This window comes from Mustela erminea, chromosome Y (genome assembly GCF_009829155.1).
Source record: "Mustela erminea isolate mMusErm1 chromosome Y, mMusErm1.Pri, whole genome shotgun sequence".
In the NCBI taxonomy this organism is placed as follows: domain Eukaryota; kingdom Metazoa; phylum Chordata; class Mammalia; order Carnivora; family Mustelidae; genus Mustela; species Mustela erminea.
The window spans coordinates 2,007,871-2,021,482 of record NC_045636.1 but is presented as its reverse complement, the minus strand read 5'-3'; positions in this window follow the sequence as shown (position 1 = coordinate 2,021,482).

Genomic DNA, 13,612 nt, shown 5'->3' with positions numbered 1-13,612 from the left:
ATAGTATTCTTGGCTGCATGTTTTTCTCATTTTATTCTCTGAATATATCATGCCATTTCTTTCTGGCCTGTCAGGTATTAGTGGATCTGTCCACTGCCAATCTAATATTTTTACCATTGTACTTTACAGCTTCTTGTCCTGTTGGGTCCATTATGAAAGGAACAAGACTGAGACAAAGTGAAATTTATGCAAAGCCTTATTCTCTGCCAAGCATTAGAAGTTAGGCTGACTGGCCAGGGGAATGAGGTTGAGACAAAGTGAAAGTTATGTAAAGCTATATTCTATGTCAAGCATTAGAAATCAGACTGACTGGCCAGAGCTTCTTCCAAAGAGAACAATGACTGCTTGGTCTTACAGGCTAGGATTTTAGGGCACAACCGTGTACTTCTACATATGTGGCTTTGGTTGATTGGATGTTTCCACCTGTATGGCCTTGTTTTAGGTGTGTGTTTTAGTAACAGTTACATGTAACTGATATCAATAATTGTTGAGGCCTTTATTAAACAAAATGGCCTTGATTTAGATGTGCGTTATAGCAACAGTTACGTGGAACTGATATCCGTAACTGCTGAGGCATTTATTAAACAACAAAATGTCTACCTAGGCAACATGGAGTTACTATGGCTAAGTAGGTCCAGGCAGGCCCTAGAGGTTTAACAGGTTTGAACGTAGATTCAGCCCCAACAGTCCTGGGCTGCTCTCAGGATTTTCTCTTCATCGTTAAGACTTGTAAATTTTACTATTAGGTGACAGGTGAAACTATTCTTATTGATTTTGGGGGGGGGATTCTCTGCACCTCCTGGATTTTGCTGCTTGTTCCTTTTGCCATATTAGGGAAGTTCTCTACAATAATTCTCTCCAATATACCTTTGCTCTCCTCTCTCTCTTCTCTTCTGGAATCCCAATTATTCTAATCTTGTTTCATTCTAAGGTGTCATTTATCTCTCAAATTCTCCCCTCGTGGTCCATTATCTGTTGTCTCTCTTTTGCTCAGCTTCTTTCTTCTCTGTCATCTGATCTTCTATATCACTAATTCTTTCTTCTGCCTCACTTACCCTAGCAGTAAGAGCATCCATTTTTGATTGTACCTCATTAATATATTTTTTATTTCAAATTTGTTAGATTTAAGTTCTTTTATTTCTCTAGAAAGGGTTTTTCTTTCCCTGGAGAGGTTTTCTCTAATATCTCCCAGGCCATTTTCAAGCCTGGCTTGACCTTGAGAATCGTCATTCTGAACTCTAGATCTGACATATTACCAATATCTGTATTGATTAGGTCTCTAAACTTTGGTACTGCCTCTTGTTCTTTCTCTCTCTCTCTCTCTCTGTGTGTGTGTGTGTGTGTGTGTGTGTGTGTGGTGAGTTTTTCCACTTTGTCGTTTGTCCAGATAAGAATATATGAAGGAGCAAATAAAATACTAAAAGGGTAGCAAAGACCCCAGGAAAATGTGCTTTAAATGTTCTTTAAACAAATCAGAAGAGACCCAAAATCATGGTGGTGTTAAGGGATTAAAAGATGTTCAAAAAATCTTAAAAAAGAAAACAAATTTAAAAAAAATGAAAAAAAAATAATTTATTAGACTGGTGACTAGAACACGGGCACCCACTTAATTTTGGGAGTATTTTGGTCTCTTAAAAGAAACTACTTCCCAAAATTTTAAAGAATGAAAACATATATAAGGGTGAATACAATAAAAGGATTTAATATGCCTATAAAGATGAAAAAAATAATTTATAAAAAAGGAGTTGATAAAGTAAGTTGGTTGGGAGAATAAGAAAAGGAAAGTGGAGAGACTTTGCTCAGGCTGGGGACTAGTACAAGACAGGAGCTAGATTTAGGGTATATTTTGATCTATTAGAAGAAGTTTTACCCCAGATTTTTTAGAAGAAAAATCTTTATGTGTTTACAAAAAATAAATACAATGATAGATAAAATATTACTATGATAATGAAGGTTCAAAAAAGACTATTATTCATTTTTTATCAAAGGTATTGTTAAGATAAACTAGTTTAAAAACATTAAAGGAGGAAAGGGTAAAAGTTAAAAAAAATAGGAGAAGAAAAAAAAACCCTAAAAAACCTTTCTGTATTGTCCTTTGTTCAAGGTACTTTCTGATTTTCCTTTTGATTTTTTCTTTGATTCATTCCTTGTTTGAGAGTGTACAGTAAATTCTACCTATTGGTATCTGGCTGTGTTTTCCTTTCATAAGGGATTTCTTTCCATTTTCATACAATCCTGGTCATAAATATACAACATAGGATTTGAATTCTCTTATATTAATTACAGCTAGATTTGGACTCTAGCACAGGATCTATGATGGACAATATTAGGTAATCTCTTGGGAAGACCTTCTATTATGGTCCTCAGAGACACAATCTTATGCATGTGTCCCTTAAGCTGAGGTGGTCTAGAGAGCCCATGATGTCTGTGATTCCTTACCACCTTTCCATCTGGTGATCTACCCTGTGCTGAAAGTGGATATCATAGTCCCCAGCAATATTGGCTTGTGGTCCCTAACTCCCTTCCATTCTGTTAATATGTTTCAAATATTTAGTTCCACCCATGATGGTGGTGTATATATTGGCAATACTTCCAAGTTTCTGATGTTTTGAGGCTCCATCAAGACGAAGGACTTTCTGGTTATATTTTGTCTCATGAAGGCATAAAATCTCTCTATCTGACATAGGCACAACCACTCCTGCTCTCTTCTTCTTGCCAATTGAATAACCTATGTCTTCCCATTACTTCATGTTCAAGCTATGTGTATCTTTATACTCGAAAGGAATCTTCTATGGGCAATGTAATGTGAAGCTTGTTTTGCTCTTGTTCTTTTCTTTTGACATTATTTGTCTCTTTTATTTTCATCCAGTCAGTCAATATTTTTTTAGTGATAGGAGATTTAGTCCTGATACTTTAATTAATTCTTGATAGGTAAGCAGTTAACTTTTCATTTTGGTTGGTTTCTGACTTGGATTCTATGTGCTTTTTTCCTTTATGGTATTTTACTTGGGTTTTGCTTCCTTTACTACGATTCCTCACTTCCTCCCCATCTTTTGTGTGTCTCATCTATTTATGTTTGTTATTTTGTGTGTGTGTGTGTGTGTGTGTGTGTGTGAACGTGTGTGTGTCACATAACACTTAAAATGAAATTTCAAGTCACTCTTCTTGTGGTAACAATTCAATTTCATATGTCTTGGAAACTCACGTTCCATCCCTTTCAGACACATTTCCTGCAAAGATTGTCACATTCCTCTTTTAGAAACACATATTCACACTAACGTGCCTTCGAACAAACACAAATTTTGTGTGCCCGATTAGAGTCTTATTGTTTGTCTCTTTTTTCTTGCTTTTCACATGTTTAATTACTTCCATGAGAGAGTGAAATCGTATGTTATTTTTCTATATAATATATATGTCATATTATATATATTTGTATATATATACGTATATATATACATATATATATTTCTGTGACTGATAGATGTGACATATGTCAATTCTCTTCACCTTTCTGCCACATGTGGCTAGTGGCAAGAATTCATTCTTGCTTATGGCTGTGTAAGAGTCTGTGGTGCTTTTGGATAACAGTGATATGGTAGGAGTGTCTGGGAACTCCAGGCTTCTCTTCAGCCATAAGCACAACTGGGATGATTACCACATCATCCTAAACATGGCACAAATTATCTGAAGCCTACAAATCAAACTACACAGCGAAAGAGAGAAGAAGTCGCAGACACTATGGGAAAAGGATGGGGACATGGCTTAGGGGAGAGGTGGACGGTTGATGCTTCACAGGGCAGGAAAACATGACCAAAGACAAAGGCACAGGATAGAGGAGCATGCTGGGAACCCACGAGGAGCATGTTTCCCAAAGCCACTGGCTGTGAAAAGCAGACGGTCCAATTGGCACGAGTTCTTGCAACCAAAGGGTCTTGAGGACTGGGGAATTCGAATCAGCAGTCTTGACAGACATAGAATCCAGAGAACACTGTGTTTCTCCTGGAGAGGACACCAGCAAGCTACTGGGGCAGACAGCCTGGAAACCGTGGTCAGAGAAAATACATGGAGACACACTGGGAAGATTATTGGTTATTGCTGTGTATCCGTGGGAGGTAGTGTTCATGGAGATGCCTCAATGGGGACAAAAGAAGCATTGGGCTCTCCCACCACCAGCATAAAGACCGAGGCAGTGGCCAAAGAGAGGACGTTGAGGACATTAGCAGCCTAACCTGCAAACTCAAATTTCCAACCCTGCAACACTGTTGGGACTGCCTTCCTCAGTTCAAGTTGCTTAGTTCCAGGAGAACAGGCCCTCCCATAGGGGACTAGTAGAAAGCCCTTCCCACATCCTCTCTCCTGACCAAGCTTTCTGCAGGCCTTCCTTCTGTTGAGTTGGTTGAAATCTACATTCACAGACACATCAGAGTCCACCAAGCTGCTTAAGACTCCAGATATGTCTTTGGCATGGTTGCAGTTGTTTACCATGAGCTTTCCTCGGATGGCTCTTTTCCTGATGTATAGCGCCCTGATTGGGCGGGAGGATCATGCACATGATCCTCACTTTAGATAATGTTGTAGTCCTGATTCTTTCTTGACCTTTTGTGGGTAAGATGGAATCGTGTTTCTTGCCCCTCTCAGGAGTCCAGAGGGCAGGTGGTGACAGTCACGACCAAAGACTACAAATTCGGCCATGGAGAAGGTGACACCTACTCACTTTGCAAACTGACTTAGTGAAATACCCAGGATGCTCCAGCGGTTTGGGGGGGCTTGTGATTCTCTTGGCTGACCCATGACTACTCTAGCCAAGTGGAGCAATTAGGGGTGGTTTGGGGAGGAGTGGTTCTTATGACCTCAAACTTTGTGAGTTCCCAGAAGCTGGCTTTATTGAAGCAAAAATTGATCTCTAATGACCTTTGAGTCCTATGGATTTAGGTAGGAAGCCCCGGGAAGGACAGAAAAAGAGCCCTGTTAGCCTGATCATGAACTCAGGTTGTCTTTTGTGTTTATTTCCCACTTCCCTTTTCACTACGAAGAGAAAAGTAAATGACATTCTATATACCATCCTTTAGGCCAAAATTTCTCCAGAGAGAGCAATGTTTTCCAATTTCCACTGCAATTTCTATAGATCTCAATAAAAAGTAGAGATTCTTGGGTATCATTAGCACTCTGTGAGGTTTGCCATTATATGGGTGAGGGAATGTTTTTTAGCTTCATTCCCTATGGGTCTGTGACGAATAAGGGAAGGAAAATCCCTTTTCAAGGGAAAATGCTAGAGCATGAATGCATTGTGCTGTCTGGGTCCTCATCTCCTAGTGTTCTGAAACACTTGCCATAAGGGATTATGTCTCTGTCAACCTGAATTTACCTTAAACACCTTTGCAAAGGCTTCAAAGACAATGACATTCTGCATTACACCTAACCATTAAGGAAGAGCATTTGACAGCACTCCTTGTCATCATTTTTAACTCTACATGCCATGGTAATGGGTATAGCCATGTTGACCAACTCTCTTTATTCAGAGGAAAATAAACGGCCTTTATTGATGGCCTACAATTCCCACTGGAGCAGAACTGTGGAAGGAGCCAAGATGCCTTTCCAAAGGCTAGTGCATAAAGAATGTGGATCCATATAGGCAAACAAGTATTTCTCAGCCATCAGGTAGGATGAACCCCCGACACTTGCATTGACATGAATGGCACAGCCCTGGGTGATGCTAAGCGAAAAAGGCAAGCAGACAAAAGGAAATATCATATGGCTTCATTCATATGTGGCACATGAGTAATACCATGGACATTAGTAGAAAGAAGAGAAAACTGAAGGGGAAGATGTAACAGAGGGAGACAAAGCAGGAGAGACTCAGGACTCTGGGAACCAAGCTGAGAGTTACAAAAGGGAGAGATATACAGGGAATAAGGGAACTGCTTAATGGGTATTGAGGAGGTGTGGCATATTTTATGATGAGTACTTGGTGGTATATGCAACTCAAGAATCATTGAACACTAGGTCAAAATGTATGATGGAAAATATGCTATCTTTCTGAAAGTAACACAAAATTAAAAGGAAAGAAAAACAGTCCCTTTAACAAGTAGATGAAGAAAGAAAGAAAAAAGGAAAGAATTATATTTTTATTATCTTTACTTATTAAAATGTTGTGTAATTTGTTTTCTATAATGTACTTATCTGAATTGGGTCTTTGGACCTTGTAAATTATAGTCTTCCCTCCTCCTTCATTTCTGGAATAGAGGAGACAAATTTTCATTGCCTGTATTAAATGTCTAGAAGGATTGACCAGGGAAATGACTTGGACCTGGCTTTTTGTGTGTTAGGAGGTGTTTGATTACTGCTTCAAATGCCTTTGTAACTAATAGAGAGTTCAGATTTTGTATGTTTCAATACCTAGTCTTGGTAGTTGATATGTGTCTTGGAATTCATTCTTTTCTCTCAGTTATTGGATTTGCTGGCATAATTTTGTATTGGGGTCTTTTAGGTAACTTTTTTTTTCCTTTCAGTTATCATGTTTTCCTCTCATAATTTCATCTGTATGCTTTTCTCCATGTTTTATCCAGGTAATGGCTCCTCCAGTTTGTTAAAGTTTGCAAAACTGACGTGTGAGTTCTATTGATTTTTTCCTTATTGTCTGTATTTCTTTTACTTCAATAAACATATGTATTATTTTATTTATTCAGATAACTTTGGGTTTAGTTTCCTCTTTTTCTAGTTCTGTATTGTGTCAACTTAGCTTGCTTCATTTAGGTCTTTTTTGTTTTCATTAATATATACATTTGTCCATGTATTCTTTCCCCAGAAAATGTTTTTGCATCATACCTTAGGTTTCTTTATTTTCCTTTGTTCAAGGTATTTTCTGGTTTTCCATTTGACTTTTTCTTTGATGTATTGCTTGTTCGGGAATGTGTTGTGAATTTCCACCTATTAGTATGTGGCTGTGTTTTCCTTTTGTAAGTTATTTCATTCCATTTTCATACCATCATGGTCATAAGTATATATAATATGAAATTTGAATTCTCTTATATTAATTACAGCTGTATTTGGACTCCAGCACAGGATCTCTGATAGACAATATTAGGTCTGCCCTTGGGAAGAGCTTCTCTTATGGTCCTCAGAGACACAGTCTTTTGTATGGTTCCCCAAAGCTTAGGTGGTCTAAGGAGACCATGACATCTGTTATTCCTTATCACTTTTCCACCTGGATGATCTAGCCTGTGCTGCACATAGATATTGTAGTCCCCAGCAATACTGGATTGTGGTCACTACCTCCATTCCATTCTGTTAATATGCCTCAAATATTTAGATACACCCATGTTGGTGATATATATATTGAAAATTCTTCCAAGTTTGTAATGTTTTGATGCTCTATCAAGACGAAGAACCTTCCGGTTATCTTTGTCTCATGAAGGCTTAAAGTCTTTCTACTGACAGAGGCACAACCACTTCTGCTCTCTTCTCCTTGCCAATTGTATAATCTATGTCTTCCCATTTCTTCACTTTCAAGCTATGTGTATCTTTATAGTTGAAGGGAATCACCTATGGGCAACATAATGTCAAGCTTGTTTTGTTTTTGTTCTTTTATTTTTGAATTTTTGACCTTTATTATTTTCTTCCATTCGGTCAGTCTGTTTGTAGTGATAAGAGAATTTAGTCCTGAATACTTTACTTAATTCTTGGTGGGTCAAGAGTTAACTTTTTCATTTTGGTTTGTTTCTGATGTGGATTCTCTGTGCTTTTCTCCTTTATGGTATTATCTTCATGGTATGATTCCTTCAGTGCTATCCCACACTTGATTCCTCTCTGTTTTGTCTATATGTGTCTCATCTATATGTGTGTGTGTATGCTTCACATAATGCTTATAATGAAATTTCAAGAGATTGAAGTCTCTATTGGATGACTATTCAACTTCAAATACATTAGAAACTCACATTGCATCCCTTTCAGCCTCATTTCCTGCAATGAATGTCCTTTTTAATCCTCTTTTATAAACACATATTCTCACTAACCACCCTTCTAACAAACACATTATATTGTGAGGCCTCTTTAGAGTCTTATTGTTTGTCCATTTTTTCTTGCTTTTTCAAATGTTTCTTAACTTCCTTGAGTGAGTGAAATCATATGCTATTGGTCTTTCTGTGACTGATAGATTTGACTCTGCCTTATGCTCTCCTGCTCTTTGCCACCTGGGAAAGTGGGAAGAATTCATTCTTGCTTATAGCTGGGTAACGGTCTGTGGTGCTTTTGGAGGACATTGAGATGATAGTAGTGTCTGGGAACTCTAGGCTTGTCTTCAGCCATGAGGACAAATAAAGATTACCACATCAATCTCATCATGGCGGTATTTGACCTGAAACTTACAAATCAAACTCCACAGCAGAAGAGAGAAGTCACAGAGACTATGGGAGAATGGTGGAGACATGGCTTAGGGGAGAAGTGGACAGTTGGCGGTTCAGAGAGCAGGGAGCCATGGCCAAAGACAAAGGCACAGGAGGGAGAAGCACACTGGGAACCCACAAGGAGCATGGTTCCCTACAGCCTTTGGCTCTGAAAAGGAGAGAGACTGAATGACACATGTCCTGCAAACAAAGGGTCTTGAGACCCAGAGTTTTCAGGTCAGCAGGCTTGGCGGACATAGACTCTAGAGAACACCAATCAGCAACCAGGTGCAGGCAATGAAAAACATGATAAAAGACAATACCTGGAGACAAGTGGGCAGATTATTTGTACATTCAGTGTACCCATGATAGTCAGTGTTCATGTAGATGCCTTGATGGCATCAAAAGGAAGATTGGGCTATCCAACCACTAGCATAGATACCAAGGTACTGTGCAAAGGAAGGTGGTGATGACACTAGCTGCCTAACCTGCAAACCTGAAATTGAACCCTGGAACACAGGTGGGACTGCCTTCATCAGTCCAAGTTGCTTAGTCCCAGGAAAACAGACCCTCCCGTAGGGGACTGGAAGAAAGACCTGCCCACATCCTCTCTCTTGACCATAGCATTTCGCACACCTTAGTTCTGTTGAGTTTGTTTAAAGTCTCCTTTAACAGGCACACCAGAGCTCCCAAGATAAACCTGACCATATTCAGTCCAGACACCGAACACTCCAAATAGCAGGCAAGTAGAGCCGCTGCAGATGACTGGAATAAAGGACAGAGGACAGCCACAACACAACAGGGAAGTGCATGCAATCCACACCCGAGAATCTGTCAAGGGCCAGTCCTTGGTCACTCCATAATACCTTCTTCCTAAAGAAATTATGCTCAGTGCAACTGTGCCTCAGAACAATGTATTACTTAAGGTATAACCCATGGGAAATTTTACTAGTTACCAAGCACATTTACATATAGCCTTCAGAAAAACACATACTGGTAATAGGCCTCTGTTGCCAGGAGAGGACGGTATACAGCCTGGAGGTTGAGCAACGTGAGATGTCAGCTACCTCCGGGTGGAATGCCACCTGCTTCATTTTTCTGATATCTCCTCTTTACCCCAGAGAGCTCCAGTGGCTAATTATAGAAGTCCTTTGAATGTGCTTGTTCAACTATAAACCTTATACTACTTGTACAGACATATTATGTCTTCCTTCTTGTTTTTCTACAAGGCATATGACTAATTTGGGCCTTCTTGGGCTGTTCTGTTGGTTATAGTTTTTATTTAATAAAAGCGGGACTGAGGAGTTGTTTGGGTTTTTTCTACTGTTGTACCCTGCTCCCTTTCTCTTGCAGCTGACTTGTCTGTCCCTCATTCTTCTCCTGTTTGCTGAGAGGACATGGCAAGTGGCGCCCAAACAGGGATAGGAAATGAAACAGGAAAAGTCCCAACATGAATTTTTGCACGGCCATGCCTTTTACTCGCTGGTGACTTGTGGGTACTTATCACAGTGTATGGGTAATCTAGAGAGCACAAATGATTATTGCCTTTATGTTTCCTTCCTGAGATGACTCCTAAAGGTGGGAAGAACAAACATAAGCGAGGGCAAAGTTATGGAGCTTTGAAAAGTAACTAAAGAACATTGCTCCATGTTCCCTGTATTAGGGACTTTAGATTTAAAAACATGGGAAAATGTAGGTCATTTAGTATGCAGTTAAAACTTCTATGTACTTAAGGAAAACCAATTCCAATTACTATATGGCCTACTTGGACCCTCATTCCCTCCATTTTGGAGGCTTTACAAAGCCCTGATTTGGAGAGCAATAATAAATGTTCAGGGGGAAACTAAAAAATAGGAACCTGAACATGCCATCCAGGAGGAAAATGAAATTACTAAGGCCATCATAATGGAATATATAAAGGAGGAATCTCCTCCTCCTCCTCCAATAACAGAACAAAAGTTACATTGCCATCATTAGCTCCATCATTCTATAAGAAGGCACCTTTTGGGGGAAAAGTGAAAAATACATGTTTTCAGCCATTCAAAAAGGCGTCCTTGAAAGAGAGTGAGCAGGAGACTTAGATGCCTTACATTTTAATTTCCCGGTTATTATTAATAACATGTCACTACAGGACATGATCCTAACAATGCTAATGGCAACTATGAGGCCAAGCATGAGCCATTTCCCTTCAAATTATTGAAGGAACTAAAAGAAGCAGTACAAAACCATAGGGTTAATTTTCCATTTACAACAGAAATCATTCAAGGCATCACTGATGGCAATTGACTTAATCTTACTGATGGGTCATTGTTAACAAAAAGAGTTCGATCCTCAAGTGAGTTTTTACAATTTAAAACATGGTGGCAAGATCATGCAGACACACAAACTGCCCATAACAGAGCTAGTGATGTTCCTATTTCCAAGAAGCAGCCCATGGGAATTGGGCCATGGGCCTGGATGCAAGACCAGGTACTCATGAAAGATCAAGCTATTGAGCAGCTCCAGAATTGCTGTTTGAGAGACTGGGAGAGAATAGAATTCTAAGGAGAGAAGTGTTCTTTTCAGAGGGGTGTGCAAGGTCCAAAAAATACTGATTTTATTGCAAGATTGCATGAGGCTATAAAAAAACAGATAAATAATCTTGAGCCTGCTGATACCATTCTTCAGCTGTTGGCTTATGAGAATGCTAATGCTGATTGTAAGAAATTGATATCACCCTTTAAAGGCAAGGAAACAATGACATATTATATTAAGCTATGCCAAGGAGTAGGAATAGAGATCTATAAAGCTGATTTGTTAGCTCAAGCAATGACTGCTCTAACCACAGAAAAATTTAAAGGACAACGTTTCAACTGTGGGCAAGCAGGGCATACTAAGCTCGATGTAGGCAATAAGGAAAATTCCTTCTGCAAAATGCAAAAAATAAAACACCTGGTCTGTGTCCCAAATGTAAAAAGGGAAACCATTGGGCAAGTCAATACCATTCCAAATTTAGCAAGGATGGATCCTCCCTTCAGGGATACTTATTTCGGGGCAAGCCCTCAGCCCTGAAAAACAAGGGGTCCAACTCTCCCTTAACACCCAGCTTTCAAACAAATATACCATTTTAAATTTATTACAGGCTACAGGCCTGGTAGTGCTGAATTAGATATCCCAGTTCCCTAAAATTATCTTTTAATGCCTGCCAAGGTTTCCATTAAAATTCCAACTAATATTTATGGCCCTTTAACAAAGGAGACGAGTGGGTTACTTTTGGGGAGATCTAGCAGTACATCAAAGGGAGTACTACTCACATTGGCATTATTAATTCAGATTTTGCTGGTCAACTTTCAATGATGTTAACTAATGTGGCTCCATAATGTTTTCAAAAAGGAGACTGCATTGCCCAGTTGCAAATTTGACCCTATCTGCAGCATCAATCTAAAAACCAACAAAGAAAATCCAATGCTTTGGAAGTACTGGGAAAACTGGAGTATATTTAACTGAGAAAATCTATCAATATAGGCCAACTTGTCATCTTAAAATACAAAGAAAGGAATTTTCACGTCTCATTGATACTGGAGCTGATGTCTCTATCATAAGCTCATTACATTGCCCTAAAAAATGGCCATATAATTCCTTTTCTGTTAGTATTACGGGATTAGGACAGGCTGACAATGTGTGTTAGAGCTCCAATATTCTTTTCTGTGAATGACCTAAGGGTCAAAATGATTATCTGCAGCCATAAAGTGGGGGCAAAATTTTCTAAGTCAATGGGCAGCCTCACTGGTTATACCTTACCCTAAGGAGGATTCCCAGATTTTTCACTGAGGGCCACTCTTCCTGAACCCATTAAGTTAAATTGGAAGAATAACAAACCTATTTGGGGGGAGCAGTGGCCCTTAGCATGCACTCGCATGTGCACACACACCCACATGCACACCTACACCCACTCCCCCCCACACAATTATTTACTTTGCAAGCCCTAGTAGAGGAACAAATAAGAAAGGGACGTATTGAAAAATCTCACAGTCCTTGGAATTCACCGGTCTTTGTTATTAAAAGAAAAAAAACAACAGGAAAATGGAGACTTTTAACAGACCTGCGTGGGGTTAATTCCTGCTATCCAACACATGGGGTCTCTTCCACCTGGATTGCCTTCACCGAATCTAGTCCCATACGAATGGCCAACAATTACTATAGATTTAAACAATGGATTAAAAAGAAAATGGTTTAAAAAGCAAAGGATTGATTTTATACTATATCACTGGCTAAGGAAAACTGTCCCCATTTTTCTTCCTCTATTCTCAGTGTAAATTTAAAAGAACCAGCCAAATGATATTAATGGATAGTTCTTCCACAAGGAATGTTAAGCAGACCCACTATCTATTAGGGGTCTGAGGCAAAAGTTATATAGTTTGTTAAAAATAAATTTCCACAAATTTATCTTATCCATTATATGGGTGATATATTATGTGCAGCTTATGACAACATGCAATTGCAGGATGCATTTAGAATGCTTCCATTGCAATTTGAAAAATACAAACTAATGATAGCTCTGAAAAAAATACAAGTCACCACACCTTTTTCATATTTGGGATTCATTATGGACAGGACCTCAATTAAACCACAAAAAGCTCAAATCCATAGAGATAAAATTACAACCTTTAATGATCTACAAAAATTATTGGGAGACATTAATTGGATAAGACTTAAACTTGGAATTCCCAATTATGCTTACAGCATCTATTTGCCTTTTTAATGGGAGATCCTAATTTAAACAGCCCTAGGACCCTATCAAAAAAGGCTGTAAAGAATTACAATTTGTTAAAATCTAGATTCATTCAATGCAAATGGATAGAGTCCAACCTGAGATACTATAGATCATCTCATTTTTCATACCCAATGTACACCTACTGGATTAATTATTCAGGAAAAACTAAGTAAAAATGGATTTTTCTCCCAAATAATACTGTTAAAACACTCACTACCTACATAGACCATAATGGCAGTATTATCCAATTAGGAAGAAAAAGAACTCACCAAAAACAGGGGTATGATCCACAGGTTTTGTTCTTCTTTAAATAAGACACAAATTGAAACAGCATTCCAAAATAATTTAAATTGGCAAATTATCCTTAGTGACTTTACTGGAAGCACTTCTTCTCATTATCCCTCTTTACCTATTGTTTCATTTTTAAAACATACTGCTTTGGTCCTTCTTAAAATTACTTAACAAATGCCCACATACT